Source organism: Pristiophorus japonicus, chromosome 27, assembly GCF_044704955.1.
Source record: "Pristiophorus japonicus isolate sPriJap1 chromosome 27, sPriJap1.hap1, whole genome shotgun sequence".
In the NCBI taxonomy this organism is placed as follows: domain Eukaryota; kingdom Metazoa; phylum Chordata; class Chondrichthyes; family Pristiophoridae; genus Pristiophorus; species Pristiophorus japonicus.
The window spans coordinates 3,047,646-3,066,524 of NC_092003.1; positions in this window are offsets into that span (position 1 = coordinate 3,047,646).

The following is an 18,879-nucleotide window of genomic DNA, read 5'->3' on the forward strand; positions in this document are numbered from 1 at the left end:
CCTCGAGCCTGTTACACAGGAACAGGAGGAGGCCGTTCAGCCCCTCGAGCCTGTTACATTATGAACAGGAGGAGGTCACAGTTCTGCCACCCTTTGTGTGAAGACATGTTCCCCAGCTTCTCTCCTGTACGGCCTGGCTCTAATTTGAAGGTGATGTCCCCCTTGTCCGAGACTCCCCTCACCAGCAGAGAAAGTGTCTCTCTATCCCCCCCCCCGATCGACTCCTTTCAAAAACCTCAATCCAATCAGCCCCTTAACCTGCTGTATCCCAGGGAGCACAAGGCCAGTTTGTGTAATCTCTGCTCGTAACCTGACCCTTGGGGCCCCGGGTAACATCCTGGTAAACCTGCACCGCGTTCCCTCCAAGGCCGAGATAGCCTTCCGACGGTGTGGTGCCCAGAACCTCTCACCGTATGTGGTGTAACCGGGGCTTTGTACAGTTGTGGCACAACTTGCTCGCCTTTGGACACTGGGATATCCCTCCATGGCTCAGAGAGCTTACTCGGTGAGATAATACACGGAGGGGGAATGTTCTATCACTGAGTTTGTTGAGGGTAAGGCAGTGTTTGCAGGCCTTGATTAAAATGCAACATCCCCACCGACACCTGGGAGTCCCTGGCCAAAGACCAGTCCACCCCTAAGTGGAGGAAGTGCATCCGGGAGGGCGCTGAGCACCTCGAGTCTCGTCGCCGAGAGCGTGCAGAAACCAAGCGCAGGCAGCGGAAGGAGCGTGCGGCAAACCTGTCCCACCCTCCCCTTCCCTCAACCACTGTCTGTCCCACCTGTGACAGGGACTGTGGTCCTCGTATTGGACTGTTCAGCCACCTAAGTACTCATTTTTAGAAACATAGATACATAGAAAATAGGAGCAGGAATCGGCCATTCAGCCCCTCGAGCCCGCTCCGCCATTCAATACGGTCATGGCTGATCCGATCATGGACTCACCCGTTCCCATAACCCCTTATTCCCTTATCGGTTAAGAAACTGTCTATCTCTGTCTTAAATATATTCAATGACCCAGCCTCCACAGCTCTCTGAGGCAGTGTATTCCACAGATTTACAACCCTCTGAGAGAAGAAATTCCTCCTCATCTCAGTTTTAAATGGGCGGCCCCTTATTCTAAGACCATGCCCCCTAGTTCTAGTCTCCCCCATCAGTGGAAACATCCTCTCTGCATCCACCTTGTCGAGCCCCCTCATAATCTGATACGTTTCGATAAGATCACCTCTCATTCTTCTGAATTCCAATGAGTAGAGGCCCAACCTCCTCAATCTTTCCTCATAAGTCAACCCCCTCATCTCCGGAATCAACCGAGTGAACCTTCTCTGAACTGCCTCCAAAGCAAGTTATATCCTTTCGTAAATACGGAGACCAAAACTGCACGCAGTACTCCAGGTGTGGCCTCACCAATACCCTGTATAACTGGAGCAAGACTTCCCTGCTTTTATACTCCATCCCCTTTGCAATAAAGGCCAAGATACCATTGGCCTTCCTGATCACTTGCTGTACCTGCATACTATCCTTTTGTGTTTCATGCACCAGTACCCCCAGGTCCTGCTGTACTGCACTTTGCAATCTTTCTCCATTTAAATAATAACTTGCTCTTTGATATTTTCTGCCCATCACGGATTGAGTCAACCCATCACTGGCCCTTCCTTTTACGGGGTTGAAGGAGCCTATAATACCGACAGCACTGCAGGGACCGTTGCTCGCGCTCTGCCGCTAACGCCCCTCTCACTGACTTTAGCGCTCCAAGGGAAGTGGTTAGTGCGTGGTTTATCCCTCTGCGTCCCTCCTTGCAGCGTGACAGCGGAAGTTCCCGGGAGCAGAAAATCCTTTTCGCCCGGGCTATACGTTTTGCGCTCCCCTCGAAAGTTATCAGCCTGATCGAGACGCGATTTCAAACCCTATGTTTCTGCTCTCCCCCACAAACCACAATCCAACTGTTACTGAAATGGTTCCCAGGTTTTTTTTTCCCTCCGCTACTCTAGCCCCGCTCTACGTGTCATAAGAATCAGGAGCAGGAGTCGGCCATTCGGCCCCTCGAGCCTGCTCCGCCATCCAATGAGATCGCGGCTGACCTTCGACCTCAATTCCACTTTCCCGCCCGATCCCTCGATTCCCTTAATATACAAAAATCTCCTGATCTCAGCCTTGAAGACTGAGCCTCCACAGTCCTCGGTCTCCCATGTCGCTCGCCTAATGCCTTGCTGATGTCAGTCTTAAGTTCCAGTGACCTCTGTCCGAGTGTGGGTGTGCGGGCCTACGTCAATGACAGAGGGAGGTCAGGGTCAGCTTTGGCCGCGACAGCCTTCACAGTTGAATAGGCTGCCGACGCTCACTCTCTGGGATCCTGCACAAGGAATGGCCAAGAGGGGAGAGGCGATGGAGGGTAAACGGCTCCCACTGAACTTCTAACCCAGCAAGAGTGGACGCCTTCAGGAGAGAGAGAGAGAGAGACAGAGAGAGAGAGAGACAGAGAGAGAGAGAGAGTGACAGAGAGAGAGAGAGAGAGACAGAGAGAGAGAGAGAGAGAGACAGAGAGAGAGAGAGAGAAAGAGACAGAGAGAGAGAAAGACAGAGACAGGGAAAGACCGAGAGAAAGACAGAGAGAGAGAGACAGAGAGGGAGAGAGAGAGAGAGAGAGGACAGAGAGAGAGGGAGAGAGAGAGCGAGAGAGAGACAGAGAGACAGACAGACAGAGAGAGAGAGAGAGAGAGAGACAGACAGACAGAGAGGGAGAGAGCGAGAGAGACAGAGAGAGAGAGAGACAGAGAGAGAGAGACAGACAGAGAGGGAGACAGAGAGAGAGACAGAGAGAGAGACAGACAGACAGAGAGAGAGACAGAGAGAGAGAGAGAGAGAAGGGGGGAGGAAACTCGATAGCAAACATAAATGAGTGAGGGATTGAAACGGGTTCTCAATGCCAATAAGCTGGCACGGAGCACGGCCAGTATTGGGCTTCAACAACAACAACCTGTATTTATATAGCGCCTTTAACGTAGTGACACGTCCCAAGGCGCTTCACAGGAGGGTTATGAGACAAAAAATTTGACACCGATCCGCATAATTCGAAATTAGGGCAGGTGACCAAAAGCTGGGTCAGCGAGGTCAGTTTTAAGGAGCGACTTGAAGGAGGAGAGAGAGGCGGAGAGGTTTAGGGAGGGAGTTCCAGAGCTTGGGGCCCAGGCAGCTGAAGGCACGGCCACCGATGGTGGAGCAATTATAATCAGGGCTGCTCAGGAGGGCAGAATTAGAGGAGTGCAGACATCTCGGGGGGTTGTGGGGCTGGAGGAAGTTACAGAGATAGGGAGGGGTGAGGGCCATGGAGGGTTTTGTAAACAAGGATGGATAATTTTGAAATCGAGGCGTTGCCAGACCGGGAAGTCTATGCAGGTCAGTGAGCACAGGGGGTGATGGGTGAACGGGACTCGGTGCGAGTTAGGACACGGGGGCAGTGAGCACAGGGGGTGATGGGTGAGCGGGACTGGGTGCGAGTTAGGACACGGGGCAGTGAGCACAGGGGGTGATGGGTGAACGGGACTCGGTGCGAGTTAGGACTCGGGGGCAGTGAGCACAGGGGGTGATGGGTGAACGGGACTCGGTGCGAGTTAGGACACGGGGGCAGTGAGCACAGGGGGTGATGGGTGAGCGGGACTGGGTGCGAGTTAGGACACGGGGGCAGTGAGCACAGAGGGTGATGGGTGAACGGGACTCGGTGCGAGTTAGGACTCGGGGGCAGTGAGCACAGGGGGTGATGGGTGAACGGGACTCGGTGCGAGTTAGGACACGGGGCAGTGAGCACAGGGGGTGATGGGTGAACGGGACTCGGTGCGAGTTAGGACATGGGGCAGTGAGCACAGGGGGTGATGGGTGAGTGGGACTGGGTGTGAGTTAGGACACGGGGGCAGCGAGCACAGGGGGTGATGGGTGAGTGGGACTGGGTGCGAGTTAGGACACGGGGGCAGCGAGCACAGGGGGTGATGGGTGAGTGGGACTCGGTGCGAGTTAGGACACGGGGCAGTGAGCACAGGGGGTGATGGGTGAGCGGGACTCGGTGCGAGTTAGGACACGGGGCAGTGAGCACAGGGGGTGATGGGTGAGCGGGACTCGGTGCGAGTTAGGACACGGGGGCAGTGAGCACAGGGGGTGATGGGTGAGTGGGACTGGGTGCGAGTTAGGACACGGGGCAGTGAGCACAGGGGGTGATGGGTGAGTGGGACTGGGTGTGAGTTAGGACACGGGGCAGTGAGCACAGGGGGTGATGGGTGAGTGGGACTGGGTGCGAGTTAGGACACGGGGCAGTGAGCACAGGGGGTGATGGGTGAGTGGGACTGGGTGTGAGTTAGGACACGGGGCAGTGAGCACAGGGGGTGATGGGTGAGTGGGACTGGGTGTGAGTTAGGACACGGGGGCAGCCGAGTTTTTGATCACCTCGAGTTTATGTCGGGTAGGATGTAGAATTTCCACGCACGCACTGTTATGTCATCGCCTCCCTTCTCCCAAGGCGATGTCTGTCGCTGGCGCAGAGATTCCACGGCGCCTGACTGAAATGGACCACCCAAGATGAGCCACGGGGGGCTATTTGACTGTGGAGTGCATCGCGGCTGACTCCCACGCTCTCCCATGACCAGTGCAGGATGAGACGTTTCGCTGCAATTGGCGGTGGGGGGGGGGGGGGGTGGCGGGGAGTGGAGGGTGCATGAATTGAGCTACGTCGCACCCTCACTGAATCCCTGGTATGCGAGCGGTGCCCCAGTGGACCTAAGGTCAGTATTCGATGCTTATCTGAGGGGCTCCCGAAGGTAAATAATCGAGTGGCGTAACACAAGCGGCCTTGGCTCCGAGACTAGCCCCCTCCCCCCGCCCCCGCTGGAGCAAAGGCCCGAGCCAATGATTGACCACCTGGCTTGGCCTACCGAGTGCACTTTGAACCCCACTTCTCGCAAACGAACGTTGTTTCTGTCGCGGATTCGCCCCCACGCCCACGCCGCTTGCAAATAGCGAATGAAAAATAACAACACCCCCCCCCCCCGAACCCAAGCCGGCAGATGTTGGCGCAAAGCCCGCCCTGAAGTGTTCGCTCGCTGTGTCCGACCTTGAGGGCTTCTCGCAAGGATGATCTGAGGAAGTTGGCGCGCTCCTTTGACGCCTCCCATCTTGGACCGAAGGTCGAACGTTCGGAGCCCGGCCCGGTGGCACATTCATCGATCGCACAACCCGCCAAACCGGCCACTGAGCCCCAGCGCTCCGTGCCGGGGTTTATGCCCCACCGCTCCGTGCCGGGGTTTATGCCCCACCGCTCCGTGCCGGGGTTTATGCCCCACCGCTCCGTGCCGGGGTTTATGCTCCACCGCTCCGTGCCGGGGTTTATGCCCCACCGCTCCGTGCCGGGGTTTATGCTCCACCGCTCCGTGCCGGGGTTTATGCCCCACCGCTCGGTGCCAGGGTTTAAGTCCCACTGCTCCGTGCCGGGGTTTATGACCCAGCGCTCCGTGCCGGGGTTTATGACCCACCGGTCCGTGCCAGGGTTTATGCCCCACCGCTCCATGCCGGGGTTTATGCCCCACCGCTCCGTGCCGGGGTTTATGTCCCACCACTCCGTGCCGGGGTTTATGGCCCCCCGCTCCGTGCCGGGGTTTAATGCCCCACCGCTCCGTGCCGGGGTTTATGTCCCACCGCTCCGTGCCGGGGTTTAATGCCCCACCGCTCCGTGCCGGGGTTTATGACCCAGCGCTCCGTGCCGGGGTTTATGTCCCACCGCTCCGTGCCGGGGTTTATGCCCCACACCCTCCCCTCCCACCCCTCTCCATCTCCCCCCATCACCCCATCCTTCTATCCCTCTCTCCCCCGTGTGTTTATCCAGCCTCCCCTTAAATACATCGATACTATTCACCTCAACCCCTCCCTGTGGCAGCGAGTTCCACATTCTCACCGCTCTCTGGGTAAAGAAGTTTCTCCTGAATTCCCCGTTGGGTTTATCAGTGACGGTCTGATATTGGTGGCCCCCAGTTCTGGTCTCCCCCACAAGGGGAAACATTCTCTACGTCTACCCTATCGAACCCCCTTCATCATTTTAAACACCGCTATCGCGTCGCCCCCTCGATCTCCTCATTTCTAGACAAAAGCGATCCAGTTCAGTTGCAACCCCTCGGTTTATGGTACAGGTATCGCTCATTCAAGGCACGGAAGGTCCCAGATACAGCCTCAAGTCTGAGCCAACTTAGCTTCAGTGAGCCGGGGCAATAAGAGGGGGCCCTAAAATAGGCCCGGTAGTCACAAGAACATAAGAAACGGGAGCAGGAGTCGGCCATACGCCCCCTCGAGCCTGCTCCGCCATTCAATACGATCATGGCTGATCCGATCATGGACTCAGCTCCACTTCCCTGCCCGCTCCCCATAACCCTTCACTCCCTTATTGCTCAAAAATCTGTCTATCTCCACCTTAAATATATTCAATGACCCAGCCTCCACAGCTCTCTGAGGCAGAGAATTCCACAGATTTACAACCCTCTGAGAGAAGAAATTCCTCCTCATCTCAGTTTTAAATGGGCGGCCCCTTATTCTGAGACTGTGCCCCCTAGTTCTAGATTCCCCCATCAGTGGAAACATCCTCTCTGCATCCACCCTGTCAAGCCCCCTCAGTATCTTATATGTTTCGATAAGATCACCTCTCATTCTTCTAAACTCCAATGAGTAGAGGCCCAACCTCCTCAACCTTTCCTCATAAGGCAACCCTCCTCATCCCCGGAATCAACCGAGTGAACCTTCTCTGAACTGCCTCCAATGCAAAGTATAATCCCTCCTGAAATACGGAGACCAAAACTGTACGCAGTCATCACAGGTGGCCCCACGAAGCGAGCATGACTTGCTTCCACGCTGAAAAAGGATGAGTTCACAGGTGTTTCAATGAAGGACCTAATATTCCAGGTCCTGAACTACATGTTGAAGGGTGGAAGATGCCTGTGCGGGCATTTATTTAACGTGGGGTGGCCGTTCACTGGCAAGGATTAACCAAGATGACTGGAGACCAGCTGTGCTGCGGTATATACGCAGTGCTCCAGGTGTGGCCTCACTGGAGCAAGACTTCCCGGCTTTTATACTCCATCCCCTTTGCAATAAAGGCCAAGATACCATTGGCCTTCCTGTACCTGCATACTATCCTTTTGTGTTTCATGCACAAGTAACCCCCAGGTCCCGCTGTACTGCGGCACTTTGCAATCTTTCTCCATTTCAACAATAAGACCGGCCGCGATCCCATTGAATGGCGGAGCAGGCTCGAGGGGCCGAATGGCCGACTCCTGCTCCGAATTCTTATGTTACGAGTCCAGACTCTGGAGTGTGTGACGGGGGTGGGGGGGGGGGGCGAGTCAAGCAGCAATCCAACTCCTGCTTAGGGTGCAAGGCATGGGGAGGGTGCACACACACTGGGCAAGGAGAGGCTGAGGACGGGCCACCTTGGTGAGGTTGCCATGGGAGACGGTGCCTGTGGGGGTAACGCAGAGAGGGAATACGAGGGGGAAAACCAGCCCCCCACCGCCCCAAGGAAGTTTCATAAAATAAGCACGATGGCTTTATTCCCGCCCGCGCGGGGCTGTACCGATCGGCGGAGGCTGGGACATGTGAGAAAGCAGGAAGGGGGTACTGAAGTTGCATGTTCAGCCATGAAGTCATTGAATGGCGGTGCAGGCTCGATGGGCCGAATGGCCGAATCCTGCACCTATTTTTCTACGTTTCTTTCTATGTTTCTATGTTGGGTTTATTTCTGTCTCGCGATGATTGACTTTGTAATTAAATCCACCTCTCTCTCTCTCGCTGTGTGTGGCAGCAAGTTTGTCGAACGTGCCGGGTTGGAAACAGGTGGAGAGTCACCGGCGAAAAACGCGTGACACAAATCGTTGCTTCTGCAGCCTCAGCGATGGAGTGACCGCGTTACATCGCCGCAAGGCGCTTGCGGCTCGCGGAAAGAAAGACTCGCATTTCTACAGCGCATTTCACCACCGGGGGACGTGCCAAACCGCTTCACAGCCAATGACGCACTTTCTTCTTTCGGAGCGCGCTCACTGCTGTAATGTGGGGAACGCCAATTAGCGCACAGCAAGCTCCCACACACAGCGATGTGAGAATGACCCAGATCATCTGTTTTAGTGATGTTGGTCGAGGGATAAATATTGGCCCCAGGACACCGGGGAGAACTCCCCCTGCTCTTCTTCCAATAGTGGCCCCGGGATCTTTTACATCCACCCGAGAGGACAGACGGGGCCTCGGTTTAATGTCTCATCCGAAAGACGGCCCCTCCGACAGTGCGGCGCTCCCTCAGTACTGCCCCTCCGACAGTGCGGCGCTCCCTCAGTACCGCCCCTCCGACAGTGCGGGGCTCCCTCAGTACTGCCCCTCCGACAGTGCGGCACTCCCTCAGTACCGCCCCTCCGACAGTGCGGCGCTCCCTCAGTACTGCCCCTCCGACAGTGCGGCACTCCCTCAGTACTGCCCCTCCGACAGTGCGGCGCTCCTTCAGTACCGCCCCTCCGACAGTGCGGCGCTCCCTCAGTAACGTCCCTCCGACAGTGCGGCACTCCCTCAGTACTGCCCCTCCGACAGTGCGGCGCTCCCTCAGTAACGTCCCTCCGACAGTGCGGCGCTCCCTCAGTACTGCCCTTCCGACAGTGCGGCGCTCCTTCAGTACCGCCCCTCCGACAGTGCGGCGCTCCCTCAGTACCGCCCCTCCGACAGTGCGACGCTCCCTCAGTACTGCCCCTCCGACAGTGCGGCGCTCCCTCAGTACTGCCCCTCCGACAGTGCGGCGCTCCCTCAGTACCGCTCCTCCGACAGTGCGGCACTCCCTCAGTACCGCCCCTCCGACAGTGCGGCGCTCCCTCAGTACCGCCCCTCCGACAGTGCGACGCTCCCTCAGTACTGCCCCTCCGACAGTGCGGCACTCCCTCGGTACTGCCCCTCCGACAGTGCGGCGCTCCCTCAGTACCGCCCCTCCGACAGTGCGGCTCTCCCTCAGTACCGCCCCTCCGACAGTGCGGCGCTCCCTCAGTACCGTCCCTCCGACAGTGCGGCGCTCCCTCAGTACCGCTCCTCCGACAGTGCGGCGCTCCCTCAGTACCGCCCCTCCGACAGTGCGGCGCTCCCTCAGTACCGCCCCTCCGACAGTGCGACGCTCCCTCAGTACTGCCCCTCCGACAGTGCGGCGCTCCCTCAGTACCGCCCCTCCGACAGTGCGGCTCTCCCTCAGTACTGCCCCTCCGACAGTGCGGCACTCCCTCAGTACTGCCCCTCCGACAGTGCGGCGCTCCCTCAGTACCGCTCCTCCGACAGTGCGGCACTCCCTCAGTACCGCCCCTCCGACAGTGCGGCGCTCCCTCAGTACCGCTCCTCCGACAGTGCGGCACTCCCTCAGTACCGCCCCTCCGACAGTGCGGCGCTCCCTCAGTACCGCCCCTCCGACAGTGCGGCACTCCCTCAGTACTGCCCCTCCGACAGTGCGGTACTCCCATAGCACTGCCCCTCCGACAGTGCGGCACTCCCTCAGTACTGCCCCTCCGACAGTGCGGTACTCCCTCAGTACTGCCCCTCCGACAGTGCAACGCTCCCTCAGTACCGCCCCTCCGGCAGTGCGGCACTCCCTCAGTACTGCCCCTCCGACAGTGCGGTACTCCCTCAGTACTGCCCCTCCGACAGTGCGGCGCTCCCTCAGTACTGCCCCTCCGACAGTGCGGCGCTCCCTCAGTACTGCCCCTCCGACAGTGCGGCGCTCCCTCAGTACTGCCCCTCCGACAGTGCGGCGCTCCCTCAGTACCGCCCCTCCGACAGTGCGGCGCTCCCTCAGCACTGCCCCTCCGACAGTGCGGCACTCCCTCAGTACTGCCCCTCCGACAGTGTGGTGCTCCCTCAGTACCGCCCCTCCGACAGTGCGGCACTCCCTCAGTACTGCCCCTCCGGCAGTGCGGCACTCCCTCAGTACTGCCCCTCCGACAGTGCGGTACTCCCTCAGTACTGCCCCTCCGACAGTGCAACGCTCCCTCAGTACCGACAGTGCAACGCTCCCTCAGTACTGCCCGTCCGACAGTGCGGCGCTCCCTCAGTACTGCCCCTCCGACAGTTGTCAATCAATAGTGGGAGCCCAAAACCATGCGTGGCGTAGATTGGGCGAGGCCAAGAATGGGCTGCTTGTCCTCCACAGGATCAAATAGTGTTCGGACACTCAAGTGTCCAGGCTCGGGCAGGAAGTACGGCCCAAAGAGCTGACCCCTAGGGAACCCGAACTCCCCCTCCCACCCCCGCAAGAGTCAGAGCTTCTGTGAGAGCGAGGGATGAAGAAAGATTTGATAGAACGGACAGTCTGTGCCGGACCAGAGCACCACAACGGTTCAGTGACCTCGAGCACAGCAAACAAAGAGGGCTGCCATTTTGTTTGCCCAGTCGCAGGTGAACCTTCACCTTTGACCCGCACAGAGATAAACTCCGCAATCAACTCTTGGAAATAAGTTCCATCTGACCCACAGATAGCCGGGCTGTTACCGGCAGGGTGATAACTGGCAAAAACCTCTGGAAAAAACAAACAGCTGGATTAAGGTCAAAGAACAAGTGTAAGTGGGTCTGATTTTCCAGCCAGTCACTGTCTGCTTTTTCCTTAATTGGTGGGAGTAAGAATCAGGAGCAGGAGTCGGCCATTCGGCCCCTCGAGCCTGCTCCACCATCCAATGAGATCACGGCTGTCTCTCTACCTCAACTCCACTTTCCCGCCCGATCCCTCGATTCCCGTAATATCCAAAAATCTCCCGATCTCGGCCTCGAAGACTGAGCCTCCCACGGCCCTCTGGGGCGGAGAATTCCAAAGATTCATCCCCCTCTGAGTGAAGAAATTCCTCCTCACCTCCGTCCTAAATGGCTGAGCCCTTATCCTGAGACTGTGAGCCCTGGTTCTAGACTCCCCAGCCCCGGGGGGGAAACACCCTCCCTGCATCTACCCTGTCAAGCCCTGTAAGTATTGTGTGTGTTTCAATGGGATCACCTCTCATTCTTCTAAACTCCAGAGAATATCGGCCCAGTCTGCTCAATCTCTCCTCATAGGACAGCCCTCTCTTCCCTCCGACAGTGCCTCTCCGACAGTATGGCGCTCCCTCAGTACTGCTCCTCCGACAGTGCGGCGCTCCCTCAGTACTGCCCCTCCGACAGTGCGGCACTCCCTCAGTACTGCCCCTCCGACAGTGCGGGGCTCCCTCAGTACTGCCCCTCCGACAGTGCGGCGCTCCCTCAGTACTGCCCCTCCGACAGTGCGGGGCTCCCTCAGTACTGCCCCTCCGACAGTGCGGCACTCCCTCAGTATTGCCCCTCCGACAGTGCGGCGCTCCCTCAGTACTGCCCCTCCGATACTGCAGCGCTCCCTCAGTACTGTCCCTCCGACAGTGCAGCGCTCCCTCAGTACTGCCCCTCCGACAGTGTGGCGCTCCCTCAGCACTGCCCCTCCGACAGTGCAGTGCTCCCTCAGTACTGCCCCTCCGACAGTACCTTGGGTCCAGGGACTTGAGCACAAAAATCTAAGCTGACATTCTAGGGCAGTACTTGCCCATTGCTTTAGTGATATCACATTGGCCATCTCTTTATCTGGTCTCAGGAACTTTGAAATATATTCCACAAAGGAACAAAGGACCTTGGAGTGCAGGTCCACAGATCCCTGAAGGTAGCAGGCCAGGGAGATAAGGTGGTTAAGAAGGCATACGGAATACTTGCCTTTATTAGTTGAGGCATAGAATACAAGAGCAGGGAGGTTATGCTTGAACTGTATAAAACACTAGTTAGGCCACAGCTGGAGTACTGCGTGCAGTTCTGGTCACCACATTACAGGAAGGATGTGATTGCACTGGAGAGGGTACAGAGGAGATTTACCAGGATGTTGCACTGGAGAGGGTACAGAGGAGATTTACCAGGATGTTGCACTGGAGAGGGTACAGAGGAGATTTACCAGGATGTTGCACTGGAGAGGGTACAGAGGAGATTTACCAGGATGTTGCACTGGAGAGGGTACAGAGGAGATTTACCAGGATGTTGCACTGAAGAGGGTACAGAGGAGATTTACCAGGATGTTGCACTAGAGTGGGTACAGAGGAGATTTACCAGGATGTTGCACAGGAGAGGGTACAGAGGAGATTTACCAGGATGTTGCACTAGAGAGGGTACAGAGGAGATTTACCAGGATGTTGCACTGGAGAGGGTACAGAGGAGATTTACCAGGATGTTGCACAGGAGAGGGTACAGAGGAGATTTACCAGGATGTTGCACTAGAGAGGGTACAGAGGAGATTTACCAGGATGTTGCACTGGAGAGGGTACAGAGGAGATTTACCAGGATGTTGCACTGGAGAGGGTACAGAGGAGATTTACCAGGATGTTGTACTGGAGAGGGTACAGAGGAGATTTACCAGGATGTTGCACTGGAGAGGGTGCAGAGGAGATTTACCAGGATGTTGCACTGAAGAGGGTACAGAGGAGATTTACCAGGATGTTGCACTAGAGAGGGTACAGAGGAGATTTACCAGGATGTTGCACAGGAGAGGGTACAGAGGAGATTTACCAGGATGTTGCACTAGAGAGGGTACAGAGGAGATTTACCAGGATGTTGCATTGGAGAGGGTACAGAGGAGATTTACCAGGATGTTGCACTGGAAAGGGTACAGAGGAGATTTACCAGGATGTTGCACTAGAGAGGGTACAGAGGAGATTTACCAGGATGTTGCACTGGAGAGGGTGCAGAGGAGATTTACCAGGATGTTGCCTGGACTGGAGATTTTAGCGATGAGGAAAGATTGGATAGGCTGGGGTTGTTTTCTTTGGAACAGAGGAGGCTGAGGGGAGACCTGATTGAGGTGTATAAAATGACGAGGGGTCTGGATAGAGTGGATAGGACGGACCTGTTTCCCTTGGCAGAGGGGTCAATAACCAGGGGGCATAGATTGAAAGTAATTGGGGGGAGGTTTAGAGGAGATTTGAGGGGAAATATCTTCACCCAGAGGGTGGTGGGGGTCTGGGGTGGAACTCACGGCCTGAAAGGGCAGTAGAGGCAGAAACCCTCACCACATTTAAACAATACATGGATGTGCACCTGAAGTGCCGTAACCTACAGGGCTACGGACCCAGAGCGGGAAACATAAGAAATAGGAGCAGGAGTCAGCCATTTGGCCCCTTCAGCCTGCTTCAATGCTGGGGATGTTGGCCTGATCGAGGACGCTAATGTTGGTGCGTCTATCCTCCCAGGGTCTTTGTAGGATCTGCACCCTCTCTAATCTTCGACCAGGCCAACATCCCCAGCATCGAAGCACTGACCACACTCGACCAGCTCCGCTGGGCAGGGCCACATTGTCCGCATGCCCCGACACGAGGCTTCCAAAGCAAGCGCTCTACTCGGAACTCCTTCACGGCAAACGAGCCAAAGGTGGGCAGAGGAAACGTTACAAGGGACCACCCTCAAAGCCTCCCTGATAAAGTGCAACATCCCCACCGACACCTGGGAGTCCCTGGGCCCAAAGACCAGTCCGCCCGGAGTGGAGGAAGTGCATCCGGGAGGGCGCTGAGCACCTCGAGTCTCGTCGCCGAGAGCGTGCAGAGACCAAGCGCAGGCAGCGGAAGGAGCGTGCGGCAAACCAGTCCCACCCTCCCCTTCCCTCAACCACTGTCTGTCCCACCCTCCCCTTCCCTCAACCACTGTCTGTCCCACCCTCCCCTTCCCTCAACCACTGTCTGTCCCACCCTCCCCTTCCCTCAACGACTATTTGTCCCACCTGTGACAGGGACTGTGGCTCTCGTATTGGACTGTTCAGCCACCTAAGGACTCATGTTGAGAGTGGAAGCAAGTCTTCCTCGATTCCGAGGGACTGTCTATGACAATGATGAGCCCGCTCCACATTGAATAAGATCATGAGGTATTAGGCCGGGTAGCTCTTGGTCGGCCGGCGTGGACACGATGGGCCAAAATGGCCTCGTTCCGTGCCGTAAATTTCTATGAATCGACCTCGCAGTTAATTTGTTTTTTTAATCAAGTCACGCTGCATGAGTCACCACCAGCGATGCTGTACCCCGGCATGAGTCAGGAGAAAGCAGCAGAATGCAAAACCCTTTTCAGCAAGCAAGGGTGGCCCTATCTTGGAGCTGTGCAAAACAGCGTCCTACACCTTCCTTTTATCAGCTTCTCGAAGCATTGCTAATATCACAATGCTATCTGGCACTCCCATTGTGTCCCAACACAATGACACAGGCAAATCTGGCCCTTATCTGGAAACGCACTCGGCCCCATTTCGACAGGTAACTGGAGCACTTCCAACACAGCGCCAACCACGTACCTCCGTCTGGCCGACAGGTGAGCGTTTATAAGAAATTTAACACCGAGCCACGTAAGTAGAAATTAGCGCAGGTGACCAAAAGCTTGGTCATAAGAACGTAAGAAATAGGAGCAGGAGTAGGCCATACTCTGCCATTTAATACGATCATGGACTCAGGTCCACTTCCCCACCATTGCACCCCATAACCCCTTAATCATTTATTGGTTAAGAAACTGTCTTAAATATATTCAATGTCCCAGCCTCCACAGCTCTCTGAGGCAGCGAATTCCACAGATTTACAACCCTCTGAGAGAAGAAATTTCTCCTCATCTCAGTTTTAAATGGGCGGCCCCTTATTCTAAGACCATGCCCCCTAGTTCTAATCTCCCCCATCAGTGGAAACATCCTCTCTGCATCCACCTTGTCAAGCCCTCTCATAATCTTATACATTTCGATAAGATCACCTCTCATTCTTCCGAATTCCAATGAGTAGAGGACCAACCTCCTCAATCTTTCCTCATAAGTCAACCCCCTCATCCCCGGAATCAACCGAGTGAACCTTCTCTGAACTGCCTCCAAAGCGGTCGGTTTTAAGGAGCGACTTGAATGAGGAGAGGTAGAGAGGCGGAGAGGTTTAGGGAGGGAGTTCCAGAGCTTGGGGCCCAGGCAGCTGAAGGCACGGCCACCGATGGTGGAGCGATTATAGTCAGGGATGCTCAGTAGGGCAGGATTAAAGGAGCGCAGACATCTCGGGGGGTTGTAGGGGCTGGAGGAGATTACAGAGATAGGGAGGGGTGTAGGGCCATGGAGGGATTTGTAAACAAGGATGAGAATTTTGAAATCGAGGCGTTGCTTAACCAGGAGCCAATGTAGGTCAGCGGGCACAGGGGGTGATGGGTGAGTGGGACTGGGTGCAAGTTAGGACACGGGTCAGTGAGCACAAGGGGTGATGGGTGAGTGGGACTGGGTGTGAGTTAGGACATAGGGCAGTGAGCACAGGGGGTGATGGGTGAGTGGGACTCGGTGCGAGTTAGGACACGGGTCAGTGAGCACAGTGGGTGATGGGTGAGTGGGACTCGGTAAGAGTTAGGACACATGGCAGTGAGCACAGGGGGTGATGGGTGAGTGGGACTCGATGCGAGTTAGGACACGGGGCAGTGAGCACAGGGGGTGATGGGTGAGCGGGACTGGGTGTGAGTTAGGACACGGGGCAGTGAGCACAGGGGGTGATGGGTGAGTGGGACTCGGTGTGAGTTAAGACACGGGGGCAGCCGACTTTTGGAACACCTCTAGTTTACGTCGGGTAGAATGTGGGAGGCCGGCCAGGAGTGCGTTGGAATAGTCAAGTCTGGAGGGGAGAGAGGCAGGGATGAGGGCTTCAGCAGCGGATGAGCTGAGGCAGGGGAGGAGACGGGCGATGTTACGGAGGGGGAAACAGGCGGGTTTAGTTATGCTGCGGGATATGTGGCCGGAAGCTCATCTCGGGGTCTGATCTGACCCCCAGGTTGCGAACAGTCTGGTTCAGCCTCAGACAGGAGTTGGGGAGAGGGATGGAGTCGGGGGTGGGGCTGGGGAACGCAGTTTGTGGCGGGGACCGAAAACAATGGCTTCGGTCTTCCCGATATTCAACCGGAGAAAATTTCTGCTGATCCAGCACTGGATGTGGGACACGCAGTCTGACAATTCAGAGAGCGTGGAGTGGGGGGGGCGAGAGAAGTGGGGGAGGGGTAGAGCTGGGGGTCGCCAGTGTACATGTGGAAACTGCCGCTGTGTTTCCGGATAATGTCGCCAAGGGGCAGCATGTAGATGGGGAACAGGAGGGGGCCAAGGATGTCCTCTGGGCCGAAGCATCAGGATACGCCAAGGAACGAGGGCCGAAAAATGCAATCTGTCGACAAAACTGTGAACTGGATGGTCGCGGATGGTGGGAGCCGCCATTGCAGCCAGCCTCCACGCACAAGTCTTTCCCAAACTCCCGCTCATCCCAATCCCCCACTGCCTCTCCGCCCCCATGACCGAACTCGCACCCAGTCCCACTCACCCATCACCCCCTGTGCTCACTGACCCGTGTCCTAACTCGCACCCAGTCCCACTCACCCATCACCCCCTGTGCTCACTGACCCGTGTCCTAACTCGCACCCAGTCCCACTCACCCATCACCCCCTGTGCTCACTGACCCGTGTCCTAACTCACACCCAGTCCCACTCACCCATCACCCCCTGTGCTCACTGCCCCGTGTCCTAACTCACACCCAGTCCCACTCACCCATCACCCCCTGTGCTCACTGACCCCGTGTCCTAACTCGCACCCTGTCCCACTCACCCATCACCCCCTGTGCTCACTGACCTACATTGGCTCCCGGTTAAGCAACGCCTCGATTTTAAACTTCTCATCCTTGTTTTCAAATCCCTCCTCACCCCCCGTCACTCCCGATCTCTGTAACCTCCTCCAGCCCTACACCCCTCCCTATCTCTCTAACCTCCTCCAGCCCCTATACCCCTCCCTATCTCTGTAACCTCCTCCAGCCCCTACACCCCTCCCTATCTCTGTAACCTCCTCCAGCCCCTACACCCCTCCCTATCTCTGTAACCTCCCCCAGCCCCTACACCCCTCCCTATCTCTGTAACCTCCCCCAGCCCCTACACCCCTCCCTATCTCTCTAACCTCCTCCAGCCCCTATACCCCTCCATATCTCTGTAACCTCCTCCAGCCCCTACACCCCTCCCTATCTCTGTAACCTCCCCCAGCCCCTACACCCCTCCCTATCTCTGTAACCCCCTCCAGCCCCGACACCCCTCCCTATCTCTGTAATCTCCTCCAGCCCCTAAACCCCTCCCTATCTCTGTAACCTCCTCCAGTCCCTACACCCGTCCCTATCTCTGTAACCTCCCCCAGCCCCTACACCCCTCCCTATCTCTGTAATCACCTCCAGCCCCTACACCCCTCCCTATCTCTGTAACCTCCTCCAGCCCCTACACCCCTCCCTATCTCTGTAACCTCCTCCAGCCCCTACACCCCTCCCTATCTCTGTAACCTCCTCCAGCCCCTACACCCCTCCCTATCTCTGTAACCTCCTCCAGCCCCTACCCCCTCCCTATCTCTGTAACCTCCTCCAGCCCCTACACCCCTCCCTATCTCTGTAACCTCCTCCAGCCCCTACAATCCTCCCTATCTCTGTAATCCCCTCCAGCCTCTACACCCCTCCCTATCTCTGTAATCTCCTCCAGTCCCTACACCCCTCCCTATCTCTGTAACCCCCTCCAGCCCCTACACCCCTCCCTATCTCTCTAACCTCCTCCAGCCCCTATACCCCTCCATATCTCTGTAACCTCCTCCAGCCCCTACACCCCTCCCTATCTCTGTAACCTCCCCCAGCCCCTACACCCCTCCCTATCTCTGTAACCCCCTCCAGCCCCGACACCCCTCCCTATCTCTGTAATCTCCTCCAGCCCCTAAACCCCTCCCTATCTCTGTAACCTCCTCCAGTCCCTACACCCGTCCCTATCTCTGTAACCTCCCCCAGCCCCTACACCCCTCCCTATCTCTGTAATCACCTCCAGCCCCTACACCCCTCCCTATCTCTGTAACCTCCTCCAGCCCCTACACCCCTCCCTATCTCTGTAACCTCCTCCAGCCCCTACCCGCTCCCTATCTCTGTAACCTCCTCCAGCCCCTACACCCCTCCCTATCTCTGTAACCTCCTCCAGCCCCTACAATCCTCCCTATCTCTGTAACCTCCTCCAGCCCCTACACCCCTCCCTATCTCTGTAACCTCCTCCAGCCCCTACACCCCTCCCTATCTCTGTAACATCCTCCAGCCCCTACACCCCTCCCTATCTCTGTAACCTCCTCCAGCCCCTACAACCCTCACTATCTCTGTAATCCCCTCCAGCCTCTACACCCCTCCCTATCTCTGTAATCTCCTCCAGTCCCTATACCCCTCCCTATCTCTGTAACCCCCTCCAGCCCCTATACCCCTCCCTATCTCTGTAACCCCCTCCAGCCCCTACTCCCCTCCCTATCTCTGTAACCCCCTCCAGCCCCTACACCCCTCCCTATCTCTGTAACCCCCTCCAGCCCCTACACCCCTCCCTATCTCTGTAACCTCCTCCAGCCCCTACACCCCTCCCTATCTCTGTAACCTCCTCCAGCCCCTACACCCCTCCCTATCTCTGTAACCCCCTCCAGCCCCTACACCCCTCCCTATCTCTGTAACCCCCTCCAGCCCCTACACCCCTCCCTATCTCTGTAACCTCCTCCAGCCCCTACCCCCTCCCTATCTCTGTAACCTCCTCCAGCCCCTACACCCCTCCCTATCTCTGTAACCTCCTCCAGCCCCTACACCCCTCCCTATCTCTGTAACCTCCTCCAGTCCCTACACCCCTCCCTATCTCTGTAACCTCCTCCAGCCCCTACACCCCTCCATATCTCTGTAACCTCCTCCAGCCCCTAAACCCCTCCCTATCTCTGTAACCTCCTCCAGCCCCTACACCCCTCCCTATCTCTGTAACCTCCTCCAGCCCCTACACCCCTCCCTATCTCTGTAACCCCCTCCA